The sequence below is a fragment of the Euprymna scolopes genome, chromosome 4, assembly GCF_053919585.1.
Source record: "Euprymna scolopes isolate OS-2025 chromosome 4, ASM5391958v1, whole genome shotgun sequence".
NCBI lineage: Eukaryota > Metazoa > Mollusca > Cephalopoda > Sepiida > Sepiolidae > Euprymna > Euprymna scolopes.
The window spans coordinates 12,254,161-12,272,104 of NC_136485.1; the positions used below are offsets into that span (position 1 = coordinate 12,254,161).

At 34.5% G+C, this 17,944-nt stretch overlaps 1 protein-coding gene across 1 annotated transcript in view; it reads right to left on the reverse strand.

Moving 5' to 3' along the window:
* The window catches only part of LOC145266278 (uncharacterized), a 949,382-nt gene that overhangs the window by 375,983 nt on the left and 555,455 nt on the right, over window positions 1-17,944 (reverse strand). Inside the window, exon 4 of the mRNA XM_080121826.1 lies at window positions 14,002-14,082. The gene's annotated coding sequence lies outside the window, so the exon portion shown is untranslated. The remainder of the gene's footprint in view (window positions 1-14,001; window positions 14,083-17,944) is intronic.

Below are 17,944 nucleotides of genomic sequence, written 5' to 3' on the forward strand. Positions count from 1 at the left end.
CAGTTTTTCATGAAGAAAGAAAAAAACACATAATGCTTCATTAATTGGTAGCTGTCAAGAAATCTCCATACGAAAACTTCCCTCGGGAAAACTAACTTTTAACCGTGTAAACCCCGTCAATGGAAGTCAGGGAAATTAAGCTTTTTACAGTACTTGTCATAGTCGAATCGCAGCGTATACACAATACACCTGATTAATGGAACATGGGATGTATAGTATGACGTGCAGTCTAGCCTTTGGCCTAGAAGAATGTGCAACAAAATCAAGGACAATGATCCCCGATGAAAAAGGTACAAGTATAGAAATGATTGACAACCAACCGCAGCATCGCGTTATAATCGGAAAGACTACAATTAGAAACGGAAAAGGATTTCTATTTATTCTTACTATTGTTGTTTAATGTTTTAATTCAGCATGTTTACAGAGGATAAGATAAGCAGTAACAAACTATCACCGCCATGTCTTAAAGTGAAAAAAAGATAACGTAAATTTTGTAAGGGATATCGTATAAGCGTAAACAAATTTGATAACAAAACACATATTTCATCGAATAAAACCCTCAGATTATACATTGATTTATAACAGGAAGACCATGTTTACCACAACAAAAAGAATCCAGCGTTTTATAATTTCAGGTTTTACAATAAATGTAATGTAAATAAATTAACGCAGCTTTGTACACATGTTTCTTCTGATAGATAAAATATACAGAACAAGGCCGATAGCCATCAGCCGCGTCCTCTCGTGTAATGAATGTAGGATTGGCATGAAATTCTTAAAGATAAGCTTAAATGGCCGAAAAATGGTCTAAAATGGCTTAAATAAATACAAAGTAGATGATTTAGAATGACTTTAATGAACTTAGGTATGAATTGAATGACCTTAAACATGGTTTGAATGCTTGAAAAATAACTGGAATGTTTCAAAAACAAGTTGAATGATCTAGAGTATGACTTGAATGGCTTTGAGACTGACTGATTGTAAAGTGGGTTATCATTTTACATTAAATAAATATAGAAAAGTTATCCCCCACTTTATATCAAAATAAGTACAGCATGTAGTAAGAATAGATAGTACACTTTGATCTTGGTCAAAAGGCCAAGAAAAACTTGGAAAGCTAAGAACATCATCTATTAATAACATACCTTTGATCTTTACCACAAAGTCCAACCAAAAATGTTACGGACCATCCGACGGACCGACCGAACGACAGACCGACCGACCGACCGTCCGATGGAGTGACTTATTATTAGAGTCTCTTGCACGCGACTAAAAATGCTAGATAACAGTGTATCTGAGCAATTTGACTTCATAAAATATAATGGTTATCATATTATCTCCTAATAATTGTCTGCATTATTATCTCCTAGTTTGTGAACCACGATAAAAAATAATTAAACCCGAATCTGCATTCTTATTCTTTAAATTTTGAACTTTTATTTACACTTATATATTTTTATTTTGAAATATGTGGCGATGGATAAAGGATACGCAATAATTGGGACGTTCAAAACGTGGCAATCGCCTAGACTGAGAATTAAAGCCACGATGCTATTAAAGTTTGGAACTAGAATCTTATAGAAAGAGGGCTGGACATATTTTCTTTTAAACAAATTTAAATAAATATGTGTAGAGATATATTTAGATCTCACCATTTACCTTACATATTTGGATTATTTAAATAAAATAGGAAATATAAATAAGCATATATAAAATTAGCAGGGCATTGTACCGGCGTTGCCCGGTGGGAGATTATCACCAAGCAAGAACAAATTCGGTATGCCCCCATCAAGGCAAATTAAACCACATATCTTGGTAGGGACCACAATACTGTTGTTTTGGGACGATAAGTTGTATGTACTGGTGGATACTGCCAGCCATATTATAGCAACTGGAACTCACTCGACCATGAGAATGAGGAAAACTGTAAAAGTTGGTTAATTGAAGCCATGAGCGGTATCGGCATCCAGTTTTAATCGCTGGCAGGCAATGCTGTATTGAAACGTTTTCTTTTTTTTACAAGGTGGTCATCACTTATCAACGCCCGGAAGCCACTCGAGGATAAGGGTTATTGCGTGTACAGTACGTTAATGTTGAGAGTTGATAATTTGTCTACTTAAGGGGGCAGTTAATCGGGAATTTGTTTATGTTGGACTTGAAGACATCCAAGTTGTAGCCAGGTGGAAAATAGGCGGACAGAACAGACTTCCACAGGCGTGCACTTCTAAGAAAGAAGCTTTGTTAATGAAATCTACGTTTTGATTTTGGCACAGATAAAGAGTAGGGGAAATTTTTAACATAGTTTTCAGCTAGACGGGTGTATTTTGTGAAAGATTGGCGAGGGGGGCAATGGATTGGAGCTCAGAGGAGCATCTGCCATGGAAATAACAATAAAAAAAGACAGGCTGGCAACGTCTCCCCTGTGGGAGAGGGGTTGCAGGGAAGAGAAAAAAGCATCCCCCACTAAGCCGCGAAGCCTATTTTGTATCTGTCAAGGCAGGATAGATTGTTTTTAGCAGCCCCTGGCCAGATGTGGCAACAGTACTCCATCCTTGGACGTACTTGGCTTTTATATAAGTAAGGAATGTAATCAGCAGTGAGATATCTTCTGGGGCGGAAGAAGGATCCTACCATTTTTTCCAGCGAACTTGGAAATAGACTTGATGTACGTGTTTCATTTCAGGTCAGGAGTAAAGGTCAATCCCAGAAGTTTATCAAAACATGAAGCTTCCCCTAATCGAGAGACATCCATTTCAATTGATGCCAGATTGCGATCAGAGCGTTGACGATGTAAAGATAGGAGCTTTGTTTTAGATGCATTAAAGAAACCAGCCACCTCTTTCCCCACTGTACCACGCGCTCGAGATCAGAGTAGAGATACTCAGAAAGAACTTTGTCATTTACAGACTTTGATGGATGTGTTGGCATAGATAGTTGTGTCATCAGCATAGATCTCAACGAATGATTTAAGTATGTGTTTGGGAGATCATTGATGTCGATCAGGAAGATAGTTGGGCCCAGGATAGACCCTGAGAGACTCCAGCATTAATACTGTTAATACTGAGGGCCTCTGATTTCTGCCCATCGACCAATACTTTTCTGAGCCTATCAGAGAGAAATGATTTAATGATCGAGAAAAGATTTCATGTTATACCGTAGTTGGAAATCTTGTGAAGTAGGCCCTTGTGCCATACCTTATCGAAGGCTGTTGATATGTCAAAAGCAATTGCCCGAGAGAGGAAACCTTTTCCTGGTGTTTACTAGTGTACTTTAGATGTCGGTACAACTGTCACAGAAAGTGCCAGGAGTATAGTCTCGACCGCTGGCTTCCTTGAACGTTTTCTATTAAGATTGAGTGCTCATAAATGAAATTTTGAGAAATAATATGTATGCACTCTGCTGCTTTGAAAATATATATCATGACAAATTTTGAGTTTCATTTAACTGCTATGAAATGAAATCGAATATGGTTAATTTTAATTTATTGATCGGGGGGTATTTGGGAGCAATGTTGGGAAACTCCTTTATTTTGAAATATCGTTCACCGTTATACAGTGAAGGGCAGTGTCATTCTTAGTGGTCAGTGTACTTAAGAGGTAGTTATTTTCGGTTTATAGCATGAACGGTATGTTCCAATTATATGCAATTGTTTTTGGTATAATAAAATGATAATGATAATAATTATAATACGAATAAAGTAATAAAACCCTTAAGTCATAAGAATATAATAACAATAATAATAGTAATAATGATAAATGTAATAATCCATATAAACATTTTTCATAATTCGAAAATACGGATACGTCACAGAAATCGTTTTGTATTTTGCAGATGAGCACAGATGGAATGTAATCTGAATATCGTTTACTAGTGGAGCTTGGTTAGCTCAACATCTTTGCGATATACAGTGTTGATCCCTTGAGGCTATGATTGCAATTTGTTTCCATTTGACCACTATTAAATGACGTTGGGCGACTTATTAAGAAATCGATACTGTCATTTCATGTAATTGGCGCATATTGTCAAGGAAATCGGTAGTCTTCAAATGTATGCCATCCGTGATTTTCGCTTTTAAAGTGGGTATTATCACTTCATTGCATATAGAGTGTGTTAGAATTATGTAATTTCATGCATAAGAAATATTTGGTGGTGGCTTGTGTGACAACTGCTGTGGATTAAATACTACTACTACTACTACTACTTCTACTACTACTACTACTACTACTACTACTACTAATAATAATAATAATAATAACATTAATAGACCATGTATCATGAAAATTAACAGGAACGAAAAGTTCTGCCTTATCGTAAACTTTGCTGTTCAAGCAGACGACAGAGTGGCAAGTAAAGAAACCGAGAAGCGAAGCAAATATAGATGGAACTGGCCTAATTCTTTAATATATATATATATATATATATATATATATATATATATATATATATATATATATATATATATATATATATATATATATATAAATGATGAGGAAGGTTGAAAGAACTCCACTAATAGCAGGTGCACTAGAAACAATAACGAAACATTTTTTTAAAGAAATAAAGGAGGTTGGCATCAGAGGGATGGCTGGTACGATCAACCTATAACAATGATGAAGACGGCTGACGCACATGAGATATGGACATACGCAGGGTATATAGAAATGGCTACAGACGTAAAGAACAAAGTAACATCGTGATAATTGAAAGTGTATTAGTGTAAATTATCTCTCTGTGGCCCCCTCATTTCCATGTACTTTTGTTTTGTATGCATGTTACCATAAACTGACGTCACACCAAACAGTTGATGTGAGTCAGGGAGAATTAGAAGACCGAGAAAAAAAGCACTAGCTCTGCTGGATTACTGGAAAAAGAAATGGGACCTGGGGAGGCTTAATATTGCAGAAAGCCCAGTGAGGACCAATAGTCACCGCCAATAACAAATCGATGGAATGCGGCTGTTGATATAACGCAAAATGATCTGCAAATATATCAAATAAGGTGGAGAGCACTGGAAATCTATGAAACTTGTTGTCATTAAGATTCCGAGAACAACTCCCTTTGTTTTAAAAGTTTTACATGATCCCATTTATTGAAATGAAATGTTAAAAAGTCATGGCTCCATGCTGGATAAAAATAAACATTCATTTCAAATGAGGCATTGTGCAATAAAATACACTACTTTTACATTTATACGCCGTGCCCTCCCGTTCGTGCTGTAAAAAAAACTTCTCAAATGGTCTTGCGTCTTTTTAGGCTCTATAAAACTGTTAAATGTGGTTTAAATCGGGCCTCCCTATTAACAATGGTATAATCTGATTTTCTAGATTCATTACAAGCATTTCAATCCAAAATATTTGAAAAAAAAACTCCGAAAAACATCAAGGACATTCGTGTGACATTTAAAAAATTGCCCAGTTGTTTATGTGTCGGTAGAGAACGATCTCACACACACTCACGTACACAGAGTTTCTTCTATGTAGCGGAAGAGATAGAGATAAGAATAAAAATTGGTTACGTTATAGGGACAACTTTATACAGGCATGTGCTTAGAAATCAGGAAACTATTACTACGCTGCTACTATCGTTCCTAAAAGCAAAAAAATACTTAATATTAAATCGGAAAACACTTTATCTATTTTCAAGCAACTTCAAATATTAAGAAGCCAAACTACAAACAAGTTGTTGTGCATTTAAAACTTGTTAAAATAAAACCATGTTGATTATGGTTCGTTAGCAAGAAACACGCGTCCATGGATTATTTTTATATATGTAAGAATATGTAATATTTATATCTATGTGTGTTAAATGTCTCACTTTAAAGTTAACAACTTGATGCAGGCATTTGTATGTTTATTACTTAAACAATTGGACTTGAACAAAAAAAAGGCGAACCCACGCTACGACAATCGCTAATAATTAAAAATAAATCGATAATAACAAAGTGTATGCTACTAAAATACTAGCTCTATAGTAGCTGGATTTATTTCCTCATGATTACTTCAATAGTTAGCGAGTTGATATAATTTAAACATTAATCTCCATATATAATATTTGATTGCAGAAATTCTCCTCTACACCAACTACATCACAAACGCCACATATAAACTTCTTACGTCTTTAATATGAGCCACGATCCTATGTAACTAAAGAACATTTTTTACTAATTTTATTGTTGTAAAAATTCTTCCATTTAATACTAGAAGCAGCATCATAACAATCGGAGCATCGTACGAGGAAGTTGCTTATATTTTGCCTCTAAATATTACGTCCTCCTACCGCCTCCCGTAAAGAACGGAAGAAAATGCACACATTCTACATATATTGTGCTTGCATCCTCTGTAACTGGATCAGGAACATACAAACATAGCATAATCGTTTCATTTTCCAGTTCCAAAATAATAAAGTCCGCCAAATATCAGTGACTGAAAGCTAACAATTCGATGATTCCGAAACTACCTTTTAATAAATAAACGATAGCTCCAAAGCTTTTCAAATATGGTGACACTATACAAGAAGATTTTTTGTACAAAATAAACTAAAGACAAATATAATTACCGCTCATAAACAGAAAATGATAAAATGAAACGCTTACAACACTTGAAAAATATGTAGCCAATGTTGCACGATGCTATCGTTGATTTTTTACTTTGTCTTATAAAGGGGTGTATTTTGTTATTTTATATATTTTACAATTTACTTTTATTGTGGCCGATTGTAATTACTTGCATATTTTCTATGATTAACAAGATTTCAATAATATTACTTATTTTGTCTGCATAAGTTTTCGTCCATAACAGACAGAAAAACGAGCAGCGAGAGGTAGAGAGAGAGTTTGATAGAATATATACAAATAGAGAGAGAAAGAGAAGAAGTAAGAAAGAGAGAAGAGATAAAAACTGGTGTAGATATTGTTTGCCATAAACTGTTTTTGGCATGAAAAGAAAAGTAAATACAGAGAGAGAAGGGCCAAAACAGAGAGAGTTATGAAGAATATATACAGAGAGGGAAAGAGAGAGAGAGGGGGGAAGAGAGAGATGGTAATGCAAGAAGAGAAGGAGAAAATCCAAATAGGTGTGGACGTTGTTCGAGGCAACATGTTGTTTTTATGCTAAAGAAAAAAACAAAAAAAACATTTAACGTCGCCAATATTATGTACAACATTTCAATTATTTTCTCTCGCTCTGTCTCTCTTCCTACCACTCCTCTCTTTCTCTCTTTCTCTCTTTCTATGTATATATATCTATCTCTCTCTCTCTCTCTCTCTATATATATATATATATATATAACTACTTCATTTTCTCACATAAAATTAATATACGAAAGTATAGATTTATGCGTACACTTTAAGTAACCCACATGTAGGTAGAGCTAGTTAGTAATTTATAAAATATATATGGCGATTAAGCTATACTGAATAGTCCGCGTTTGATCCACTCTAGGACTCTTCAGGCTTATGCGCGAATTATCCCTTGATAGCCGAAGAACTTTTTAACATTGCCCTAGAATTTGCCGAGGCATACACTGATATATCCTCGTAAGAAATCAACATCATTAAGAAATGTAGAAAATCAGTTCAAATAAATAACATTAACCAATGAATAAAAACTAAAATGAACATTCGTTTGATTTGGCGATGGGTGCCAAGGATTCTGCAGAGGCATCAGATCTTGTGGGATTATTAATTCTATATACCCTAACAAGCATATTTGATACTACGGATATCGGCCTATATAGAGATGGCAGACTAGCTATAATAAAAAACTCCAACAAAGTCAAGGGAGATAATTTTAAGAAGATCATACACAAAGAAATTAAAAAATTAGGCCTAAAAGCAGACGTATCAGCTAACATAAAAATAACAAACTTTCTGGACGTCACGTTAAATTTAGATAAAAACCACATATGAACCATACTTAAAAGATAACGCTACTCCAATATACGTAAACCCTTTAGTCCAATCAACCACCATCAATTATAAAACAGATTCTTTACTTGATCGTAAGTAGACTCAGTAAAAACTCAAGCGATGAAAATGCAGTTAACAGGTCAACCAATATTTACGAAACAGCCCTAAAATAGTGGATACAAGAATATCGATATCAGATATAAGCCACAAAACACCAATAACTATAATAAAATTAAAAATAGAAGAAAAGGAACTATAATTTGGTATACGGACCCATACAATCAAATGTTAAAAACAAGAATTGGCAAGAAATTTCTAGATCTTATTGAAAAACACTTTCCCGCAACCAACCCCTTACACAAAATGTTCAATAAAAATACCTTAAAGTTATCCTACAGTTGTTGCGAAAATTGAGAGATGATAATTAAAGCACATATTAACAAAATACTAAAGAAAAATATAAACAATGTAAACAACAACCAAATAAACAACAAAACAGTAGACATCATGACAAAAATAAAACTAATACTAGCAGAAATAATAATAATAATAATAATAATAATAATAATTATTATTATAATAATAATAATACTAATAATAATAACCCAACCCCAGACAAGAACAACCATACTATAAATAAACATACTAATAACGAACAAGATAAATGCGGCTGTAGACACCGCACACTTTGCCCACTTCAAAATAAATGTCTAACCGAAAGCGTAGTTTACCAGGTCACAATATTTGCAAAAGAAAACCCGAATAACAAGAAATATTACGTAGGTATGCTTTACTTAGATTTCAAAATCCGATACTATGACCACAAAAGTACATTCAACAATAAAAAATAACCCGTATAAAACCACACTAGCGAATAAATACTGGGTACTCAAAGAAAGCGGACATTCGTCGGTAGTCGAATGGAAAAAAAATAAGACAAGCTACCACGTGTAGGGACCTAGACGACCCATGTAGATTATGCCTTCATGGAAAATTTGCTATCCTGTACTTTAAACTACCCCAGTATATATTAAACTGTAGAAGTGAAATAGCAAATAACTGTGTTCACAGGATAAAATTTACTCTTGGATAGCGATACAAAATAGTTTTCAAACTAACAAAATCAATAGAAAATAAACAAATAAATAAAGGAAACATAAACGTTCACGCATATATGTATATATATATATATAAGTATATATATGTGCATATATCTATGTACATATATATATATATATATTTATATATAAACTAACATAAAAACACTGACCTCGTTATAAAACAGATCAAGAAACTAAATAGAGCACACACAAAGGAACACGTCAACCAGAGGCAAAATAGGTCTTTCTCCGATAAATGCATGCTCATTGGCTTATAGGAAGGGCGCGGTGGATACTAGAAGCCTGATTGGCTAACGAAAATCTCAATAGAAGAGGAGCATATAAAAACGATAAACAACCACAGAATTCGCGCGTAAGCCTGAAGAGTTATAGAGTGGATGAAACGCGGAATATTCAGTGTAGCTTAATCAACATATATATTTTATAATTTACTATATATATATATATATATATATATATATATATATATATATATATATATATACATATATATATATTAAATCAATTTTCACCGCAAACAAAGCACAGTGTAACTTTGAAGTAGGGTGCTACTGTTGGGGACATAAGTTGCTGGGGCATTATGAAGGAAGATTAAAATCAATATATTTGTTCACAGTACACTTGAATTCTGCATGCCATTACAGTTGGGAAAGCAGAATCCTGAAAGGAATTTCCAAAATCTGGCAGTTCTGGGAAAGAAACTAGTGGAGTAGAAGGCTTTCTTACACCAAGGGATCTCTACTGTGAAGGGGTGACATTAGCTGCTTAAGAGTAGTCACGTCGAGGGTTTACAAGGACTTACAGTTCGTCAGAGCATTCATCACAAAAGTACTTGGTTGGACAGAACCTTAAGCCTAGATGACAGTTCAGGACATATCAGGTAGGTGACTTTCTTTTGAACCCTGTCAAGGTGTGAGAGACAAGCAGCAGATGCAGCATCCCAAATGTGACAACAGTTCATCATACATAGGCGGATTGTCGTGCAGCATACTTTTAGGATCAAGTTGTTTTCTAGTAGAATAGAGAGAGCCCACATTCTTTGCAGCATCCTTGGAAATCCTCTCATTGTATCTATTCCAGTTTATGTTCCCTGTAAACGTTACACCAAAGAGTTTAAAGGAAGTAGTTTGAGGTAAGTGTTTTGGCCATTGTTATCGGTTGTAGAGCATTGTTTTCTGCAATTATTAAATGAAACTAGCTTAGTCTTGGCAGCATTGAATGTGACCGTACATTCCACTACAGATTGGAGGTCACCCTCTAGTGTTTCTGCCATTTCCTCCGATATGTGTTAATTTGTTTTCCGCTCGTGCGTGTTATAGAGAGTAGTGTCATTAGCAAATATACCCATCTCAGAAATAATTTTATCGGGGAGGTCATTTTTTTAATATCAGGAATAATAAAGGTCCAAGGATAGACCGCTGCGTTACTCCCGCATTTATATCATATTATTAAGTTGTACGACCGTCGACGACAACTTGGATTTTTCTCTTACTTAAGGAGGTAATTGCATTATGTATTCTTCCATTGCTTCCATATGATCTAATTTTTCTTAAACGACCATCGCTCTACTCTTCCTCTTTGTCCAGTCAACGGTATATACGTTCAGAGATTGCAGTTAAGATATCCGCTTTATTACAACAGTGTCTTGCCTAATTCCATATTGACTGTCGGTCAGGAGTTTAGCAGCTGTAAGGTGTTGGACTAGGGCTAGATTAATTAAGGACTCAAATATTTTGGCGAGAAGCGGGAGAAGCTTAATGGCGTGATAATTTACCGGGTCAGTCCTTTCACCAGAATTCTTGAAGACTTATACCACAGAACGGTTTTCCAGCAGTTGGGAAAGCAAGATTCGTATAGGAATGTGTTGTAACATTTGGAGAGAACCTGAGCAACATCAGTGGAGCACTTTTTTTATAGCACATCCGGCGTGAGATCGGATCCACACGCTTTTGAGGCGTCTTGGTATTTTATGCTATCATGCTCTTTAGAAGGGGTGATTTTAATGCCATCGAGTTTGGCGCTTATCTGCAAAGGACAGTAAGGGAGAAAATGAATGACCGGGTTTAATATGGAGTTTGAGACAAACTGACTGGCAAGCATGTTGCCTTTTGGGTTGTCGTGCAAACGACCTCGTGATTGTTTGATAGTAGGGGAGTTGTTGACTGGCCATTATTTTCCACACTGTTGCCGATTTTCCAAAAATCGCGGGTTCATAATATCTGTGCTTAGATGCGTTTTCTGGTAGTTTCAGTGCATTCTGTCTGAGCTGTCGTATTTTTCACTTACAATTCCTTCTATCTTCTATATACTTCTGATTCAAGTAGACTGATGTCAGTTAAATCTTCGACATGTATGCTGCCCTTAAGCAATGGAAGCTGCACAAGCAGAAGTAAACAACTGGGGAGAGTGGGTCTTGCTAAGGAATTTCTGTGTGGGAACATGTGATTAAATTGCTGTTTTGAAACATTCATTAGTCTAATTTTCACACTGGGTTGCTGGAAGAGAAAAGATATTCCCCCATGGTTTATCTCTGATGAGTTACCTTGATGTTTCTCGGTAATTTTTTTTTTGCAATACCTCCTTGTTTTGAGCAGTACACCTTCAGTTTTCGGGCGAGAATTTAAAGCGATTTCTACCATTATCACGCAGTGATCAGCCTTCCTAAGTAGATTGTTGTCATTTGTTGTATAATCATTGGGAACTGTATCAGAATAGATACATATGTGAGGCATGTGCATCTTGCTTGTCTAAGAAACGTATCGGAAAAGTAACCATCTCTCTCACTCTCTGTTTATGAAGATGCCGGCCGGATAATGAAAATAAATGTTTGTAAATAATCATGATGTTATTGTGTTATTTACATGTTAACGTGTCGGAAATGTTACTCTCTCTCTCTCTCTCTCTCTCTGTATATATCCTACCTTATTCACTCTCTCCCTCTCTCTAACGCGCGCTCGCCCGCGCGTCCACTCGCCCGCTTTGTACGTTTCTTTTTCTGCCAGAATAAAAAGATATGCTACCGCATATAGTGTTTGCTAGACGAGATTGTTTTCCTAACTCTCTCGATCTCACTCGATCGCTCTATCTCCCGCTCGATAATTCGGTTTTTACATTGCTTCTCCTACTGAATTTAAAAAAAAATTACGACCTTAACATCGTCTGCTAGTCTCTATCGTTTCTCTCTATATATCTTTATCTCACCCTTCTTTTGTATATATTCTTCCAAACTTTTGTTCTCTCTTACAATTGCTCGCTTTTTTCACTCAGAGTTCTATTTTTCTTGAAATGCTGTGGCCCTTAGGGCTGTGATCAAAGCGCAGTATATCTGTTAATTGTTGCAAGCAGAGCCACGGGTCAAAACATTAACAATAATAATAATAATAATAATAATAATAATAATAATAATAATAATAATAATAATAATAATAATAATACTATGATTCTTCATCTTATTATTATTTTTATTTGATTAGCTGGATCAATTATTATGATTAGAAAAATAAACAATTAAATTGGGGAGAAATGATTGATATATAATATATTAATATCGCAAAAGAAATGTAAAAATAAAAAAAATATATAAACATGATTTTGAGTTCGCATAAAAATAAATAAACTGTGGTTACATCAGCTGTTAGTTAGAGACAGGTAATGATACATAATGAGACACGTCGGGTAATATAGTTTAGGGGAGATTCTAGGAGTCGTTAGCTGCCCATCAGAGAGAAAGGGCGTTTCAAAAAGGCGGGTTGATCCCCCCATAGCGCAGAGGCGGTGTCATTTAAGACAGCCAAGATGTAATAACGTGTAATCTCTAAAGATGCCTGCCGGATCATGAAAATAAATGTTCGTAAATAATTCAATTATGTGTTGTGTTATTTACATCTGTTAAAAAGTAATGTTTTTCAACAACTGTTTTGATACGTCCACATCAATCGTTTCCTATAAGAACTGTTGCACAAATGTAAAAATATACACACCAGACAATCAACTAACTGATACACGCATTTACACGTACATTAATAGACAGATAAAATATAAAACCCAACAATTCAAGATGTGCCTTTTTATTTAATAGATTCAACTACACATGACACAAAAGGATCCAATTTTCAGAGACCCATAATATAACATTCTTGCGTGTGTCTTTGTCCAATCGTTTTCCCTTGAGACTAGTTACGATAAAATCAAAAATAATTCACCTACCTAAATTTCCTTTTGACTTTACTTACCTATTTACATATTGTGGTGAAACAACAACTATAGGAGATGCGGATAGGAGTCCGCAAAGAAATAAATACATGGACTATTTTGTGTATTAATATAGAAATTTTCTGTAATGATAAAAAAGACAGTTTGCCACAATAATCCTTTCGTTAAAAAAGAATGTGTTTTGTTTTCTTTTGGTAGGGTAGTTCCATTTACACAAAATGAGCGACAGCAATGCATTGCCGGTACAGCTGGTTTAAGATTATAAACATATCATACAATGCATCAGAATTCCGATATATTTCTCTTTCAAATAAAACAATATGTTGAAACAATACTATTTATTATATAAAACTTATGAAACCATAGAATAAAAAAAATATTATTAAATTAACCAAATTTTCTTTTCTTAACAAATAGTATAATGTGTTTACCATGTTATGTAGATAGTTATTTATTGTTTATGTTGAATGAACCGCGCATGGATATTTTGCCTTGCCAGTTTGTATGAGAAATGGGCCCAGGATTTCTATTTTTTTAGATACTATTATTAACTAAAATTTTATTACAATAAAAAAACAACAGGTCATAAATATGCAAGTGCAATATATAAACTAGGTAAGTAAGAAAAAAAACTAAAATGCCATAGCAAGACAATCATGGGACTTACTGTACTACTTGAAAGGAATTTGTAAGGAAAGCCCAAAAGAAAGCTCACAAAGAAGATGCGAGAAAACAAATAACAAGCGAAATAGAAAATCAAACCTTAGACAGATTTTTCTGCTTGAAAGTTTTCGGAAAGAAATGATCAACTCTCCATGTGTTTTTATTTATTCTTCAGAAGATCTGCAAAAATAAAAATAAATACAAAATAAAAATAAAATGCCAATATTTTTTTCATTTCACGTTAGTATATATCTGTCTCTGCCATAAACGCATCTTTGATATGCACCTGGATGCCTATCTTGGTGAGCGGCCACACTATTCCTGTGAAAGAATAAAAGTCTAAACAATTCTAATCCTGGTGTACAAACACAACACTATAAATACGCTACCTACACATAATACGACACATGGAACCCAGACGAATATATGGGTTCTTGAACGACATTGCTCGCTTGGCAGTGAGTAGGGGTGGGGTTCGGATAATAACTTGCGAATTTTGGCTTCGCTTCTAATTTCAGAAACAAAATATAAGTGCGTTTTGGTACCTAAAACTACAGATAAAACACAGGAAAACATAATTAACCAGCACAGACCTATACGGCGAAACAATGAATGAACAACAATAGTAATACACTATTAATGAAATCTTATTAAAGACACAACCCAAAAGAGCGAAGATATCGCAAGCTGATGAACGAGTTTTGGGCTCTGTCCAGTTAATATCATACATGAAAACAAAAATGTTTACCAAGGGAAACATATTCTCAAAAGAAGTTCGCTATCAACCCTAGAATTTATTGATAAAGAAAATACAAATTATGGTACAGACTTGTGTCCCTGGAATCTCCCACATACAAACTCAAGCTGTGGAAAACAGGCAAAACTCTGATAGAAGAAACATGGAGACCGAAATGTATGACACAATAGAAAATACCTTGCAACTTTTGAACAAAGAAAAAAAACTCCCATGCTAAATGAAACCAAGAGTGTTAGAAATTTTAAACAGAGAAAGTGAACAAGCCACTTCTTCTATGACAGATAATATTACAGACCTAAATATGTGACTAGAACAAGTCGCCTCTTCTTGTACGTAAGTAAATATGTGATAGGATAGTCGAGGGTTCGAACTTGCGAAGCTACGACTGGAATTGAGAATTCCAAGCATGTTAAAATAAATAATACAGAATGATATTGAAAATGGAATATAGAACAAACGATTGTTTAGTTCACATACATTAGTTAGATATACGTCTATTGAAAAAGGAATGTGATAATGCAATTTTGTTTCTGTTAATGAAATGAAATTAAAATAAGGAATCCAGATCACAACAAAAGAAATGTTAAACATATACGTAAAGTAGGTTTGAAAATTAGATTAGAGAAATAGGGTTGTATACATATGAGAAGCAATGCATGCTAGGATAAGTAAGGTGTGTTTGGTCATGCAATGACGTCATGAATTCTCAATATAGAGAGTTTTAAATAAGTAAGTCAGAGAGTCAGAGTTAGTAGGAGAGAGAGAAAAGTCAGGCAGGGACAGCGTCGGACAGAAAGAGCTGACATCGAACCTGGGAAGCGAAGGAGAGAAAAAAGAAATCATCTAGAGATTTTGAATCCCTTGATGCAAAGCCATTGACCGGCCGAATGGAATAAGCGAACAACTTAATAATTTTGTATCTGCGTGTTCATGTTATGTTATTCAGTAGAAAGGTATTATGGATGTGTATTATAAGACTTGTGTTCCATTCATCCGTATTAATAAGATTGTGTATAAACTCATCTAAGAATATATCTCTCTCTTCTTAAAACGATGTTACCCTCTCAGCTACACATGCACGCGTCTACCGGACATTGCTTGAATTCATGTTCTATTAAATAATTATGGGGTGTTAAATTCCAATTGTGTGCACTTTGTTTTAGTCTATATAACGATTTATTCAATTTCCACAATTTTAATTTTTCATTTTAAATCCCTGCGGAGGGTAAATATGGATTCCACAGTCAATCCGAGCATTAAAATAAGCATTTTTTACATCAAATTGATGTATTTTTAAATTGTATTGTTCGGCAAGTTGTAATGACATTCTAATTGCCATGAATTATGTCGTTGGTGAAAACGTTGCAAAATATTCCACTTCAGAAATTTGTGAAAAACCTTTTGCAATAAATCTTGCTTGAAAAGTGTTGCTGCTAGAAGCTGTGTTTTTTTTGCCACTATTTCGTATGTGTTATTTTTAGATTAAGCTTTCAATTCGGATATCAGAGTTTGTTTCTCATTCTTGATGATTTTTTGAATTAATCGTTTCATTATAACTTTCCAGTGCGCTGTTCGTAAGTAACAGTAATCCACTGCGTGATCTTGCATATTTTCAATTTGTAAGGAGTCTGGCCTTTTTCGATCCCATATTGGGTATCGACGTTTCTGGTTAATATTTTCGTCAGAAGTTCTATTGTAATTGTTGTCGTTATTTATATTTTAATTGTGATCAATTAAGATGCTATGTAAAATTCCACGTTTTTCACCCATTGGATCGCCATTTTCTTAATGTAATGTATCATTAACTTTTAAACATCTAACCATTTTATGACATTTTGTGTTGGAAAGTAGATTATATATGCTGGGCTGTTTTTATCATAACCTACGAAAATACCTTTTTCGCTTTTAGTATGTAGTTTACTGGTGTTTTCTATAAATGCAAAACAATCAGAACCAAATAGATGCATTCTGTTCATTTTATGTTTTACACCGCAAAACGGTTCATACGATGTTTTTCCTAATCTTGTATTGAACGACCTATTTCTGACATATGCTGCTGCCATTAAAGCGTATGACTATAAATTATGCAATAATTTCGATTCGATAATTAGGTATCTTGTCATCTCAAAAAGGGTTCGTCATGCCCTTACAGCGACACCATTTTGGTAGGGGTAGACGGCGCCGATTTCTCGTGTTTAATACGGAGGTTATTTAATAGAAGTTCAAAGTCTTTACTAGTAAATTCAGTCCCATTGTCTGAGCGAAACATTTTACTGTGCCGTACGGGGCAATATTAGCTAAATATTTCTTATTGGCGAGGATAGTGTCGGATTTGTGTTTTTTTAGAAAATAAACCATATTTAAACCGGAAAAATTCAATAAAGTTCAAAACGTACCTTAAATTATTTCTGCCCACCGGGCTGATCGGACCTGCTGAGTCACAATGCAGAAGTGAGTACATTTTCGTAGCTTTTTGTTTGGCATGCGGCTTATATATTTTGTCATTTCCCCCTGTGCACACACATCACAATTTGGGATATGGTCTGAACGTATTATTTTCATGCCCTGGACTATATTTGGTAATTTTTTTTAATATCAGCTGTATTGCAGTGTCCTAGAATTTTATGCCAGGTTTCTAAGTCGTGACAGGCAGTTTTTGGGGGACGCATACTTTTTAAATAATATAGTCGGCCCTTCTCTTTAATGTCAAATACAGTTCCATTAGGGTATATAAATTTTGAATTCTTTTAGCCAAACTTTATATTCGCGCCTTATTTAATTGCAGCATGCACGGAAAATGTGTATTGCGTATATGTATGTATGAACAGAGCATTTTTAGAATACAGTTACAGATTTCGCCTTTATTATTTTTAAGAATATTTTAGTATCGCCTCTTTTCAAGACTATATCATTTATTTGACTACCGCGAGGAAGTTCGAAAAAATGACTTTGTTGATTAAAGTTGAATCAAAATTTATAAAATCAGATTCTTGTTGATAACATGTTTTGTAGCAACACAGTCTACAAGGAGATTTTTACCGTTTGTGGTATTGCCAAAGTTACATGTGAATAGAAATGTATGTTCTTCCTCAAAGTTCTCAACGTTTTTTTACGGAATCCATTTTTGAGCGTTTATATCGACATTGAAAACTTTTGTGGTTGAGTCGTCCACAATTATAGCAGATACTTTTATTCTTTTTCTTGGGAAAAATTACTTTTGGAGAACACGTTGCGGTGCGGTGCGTAATTTGGTGCTGTCTGTTTTCGAGAAACATTTTTGAACTT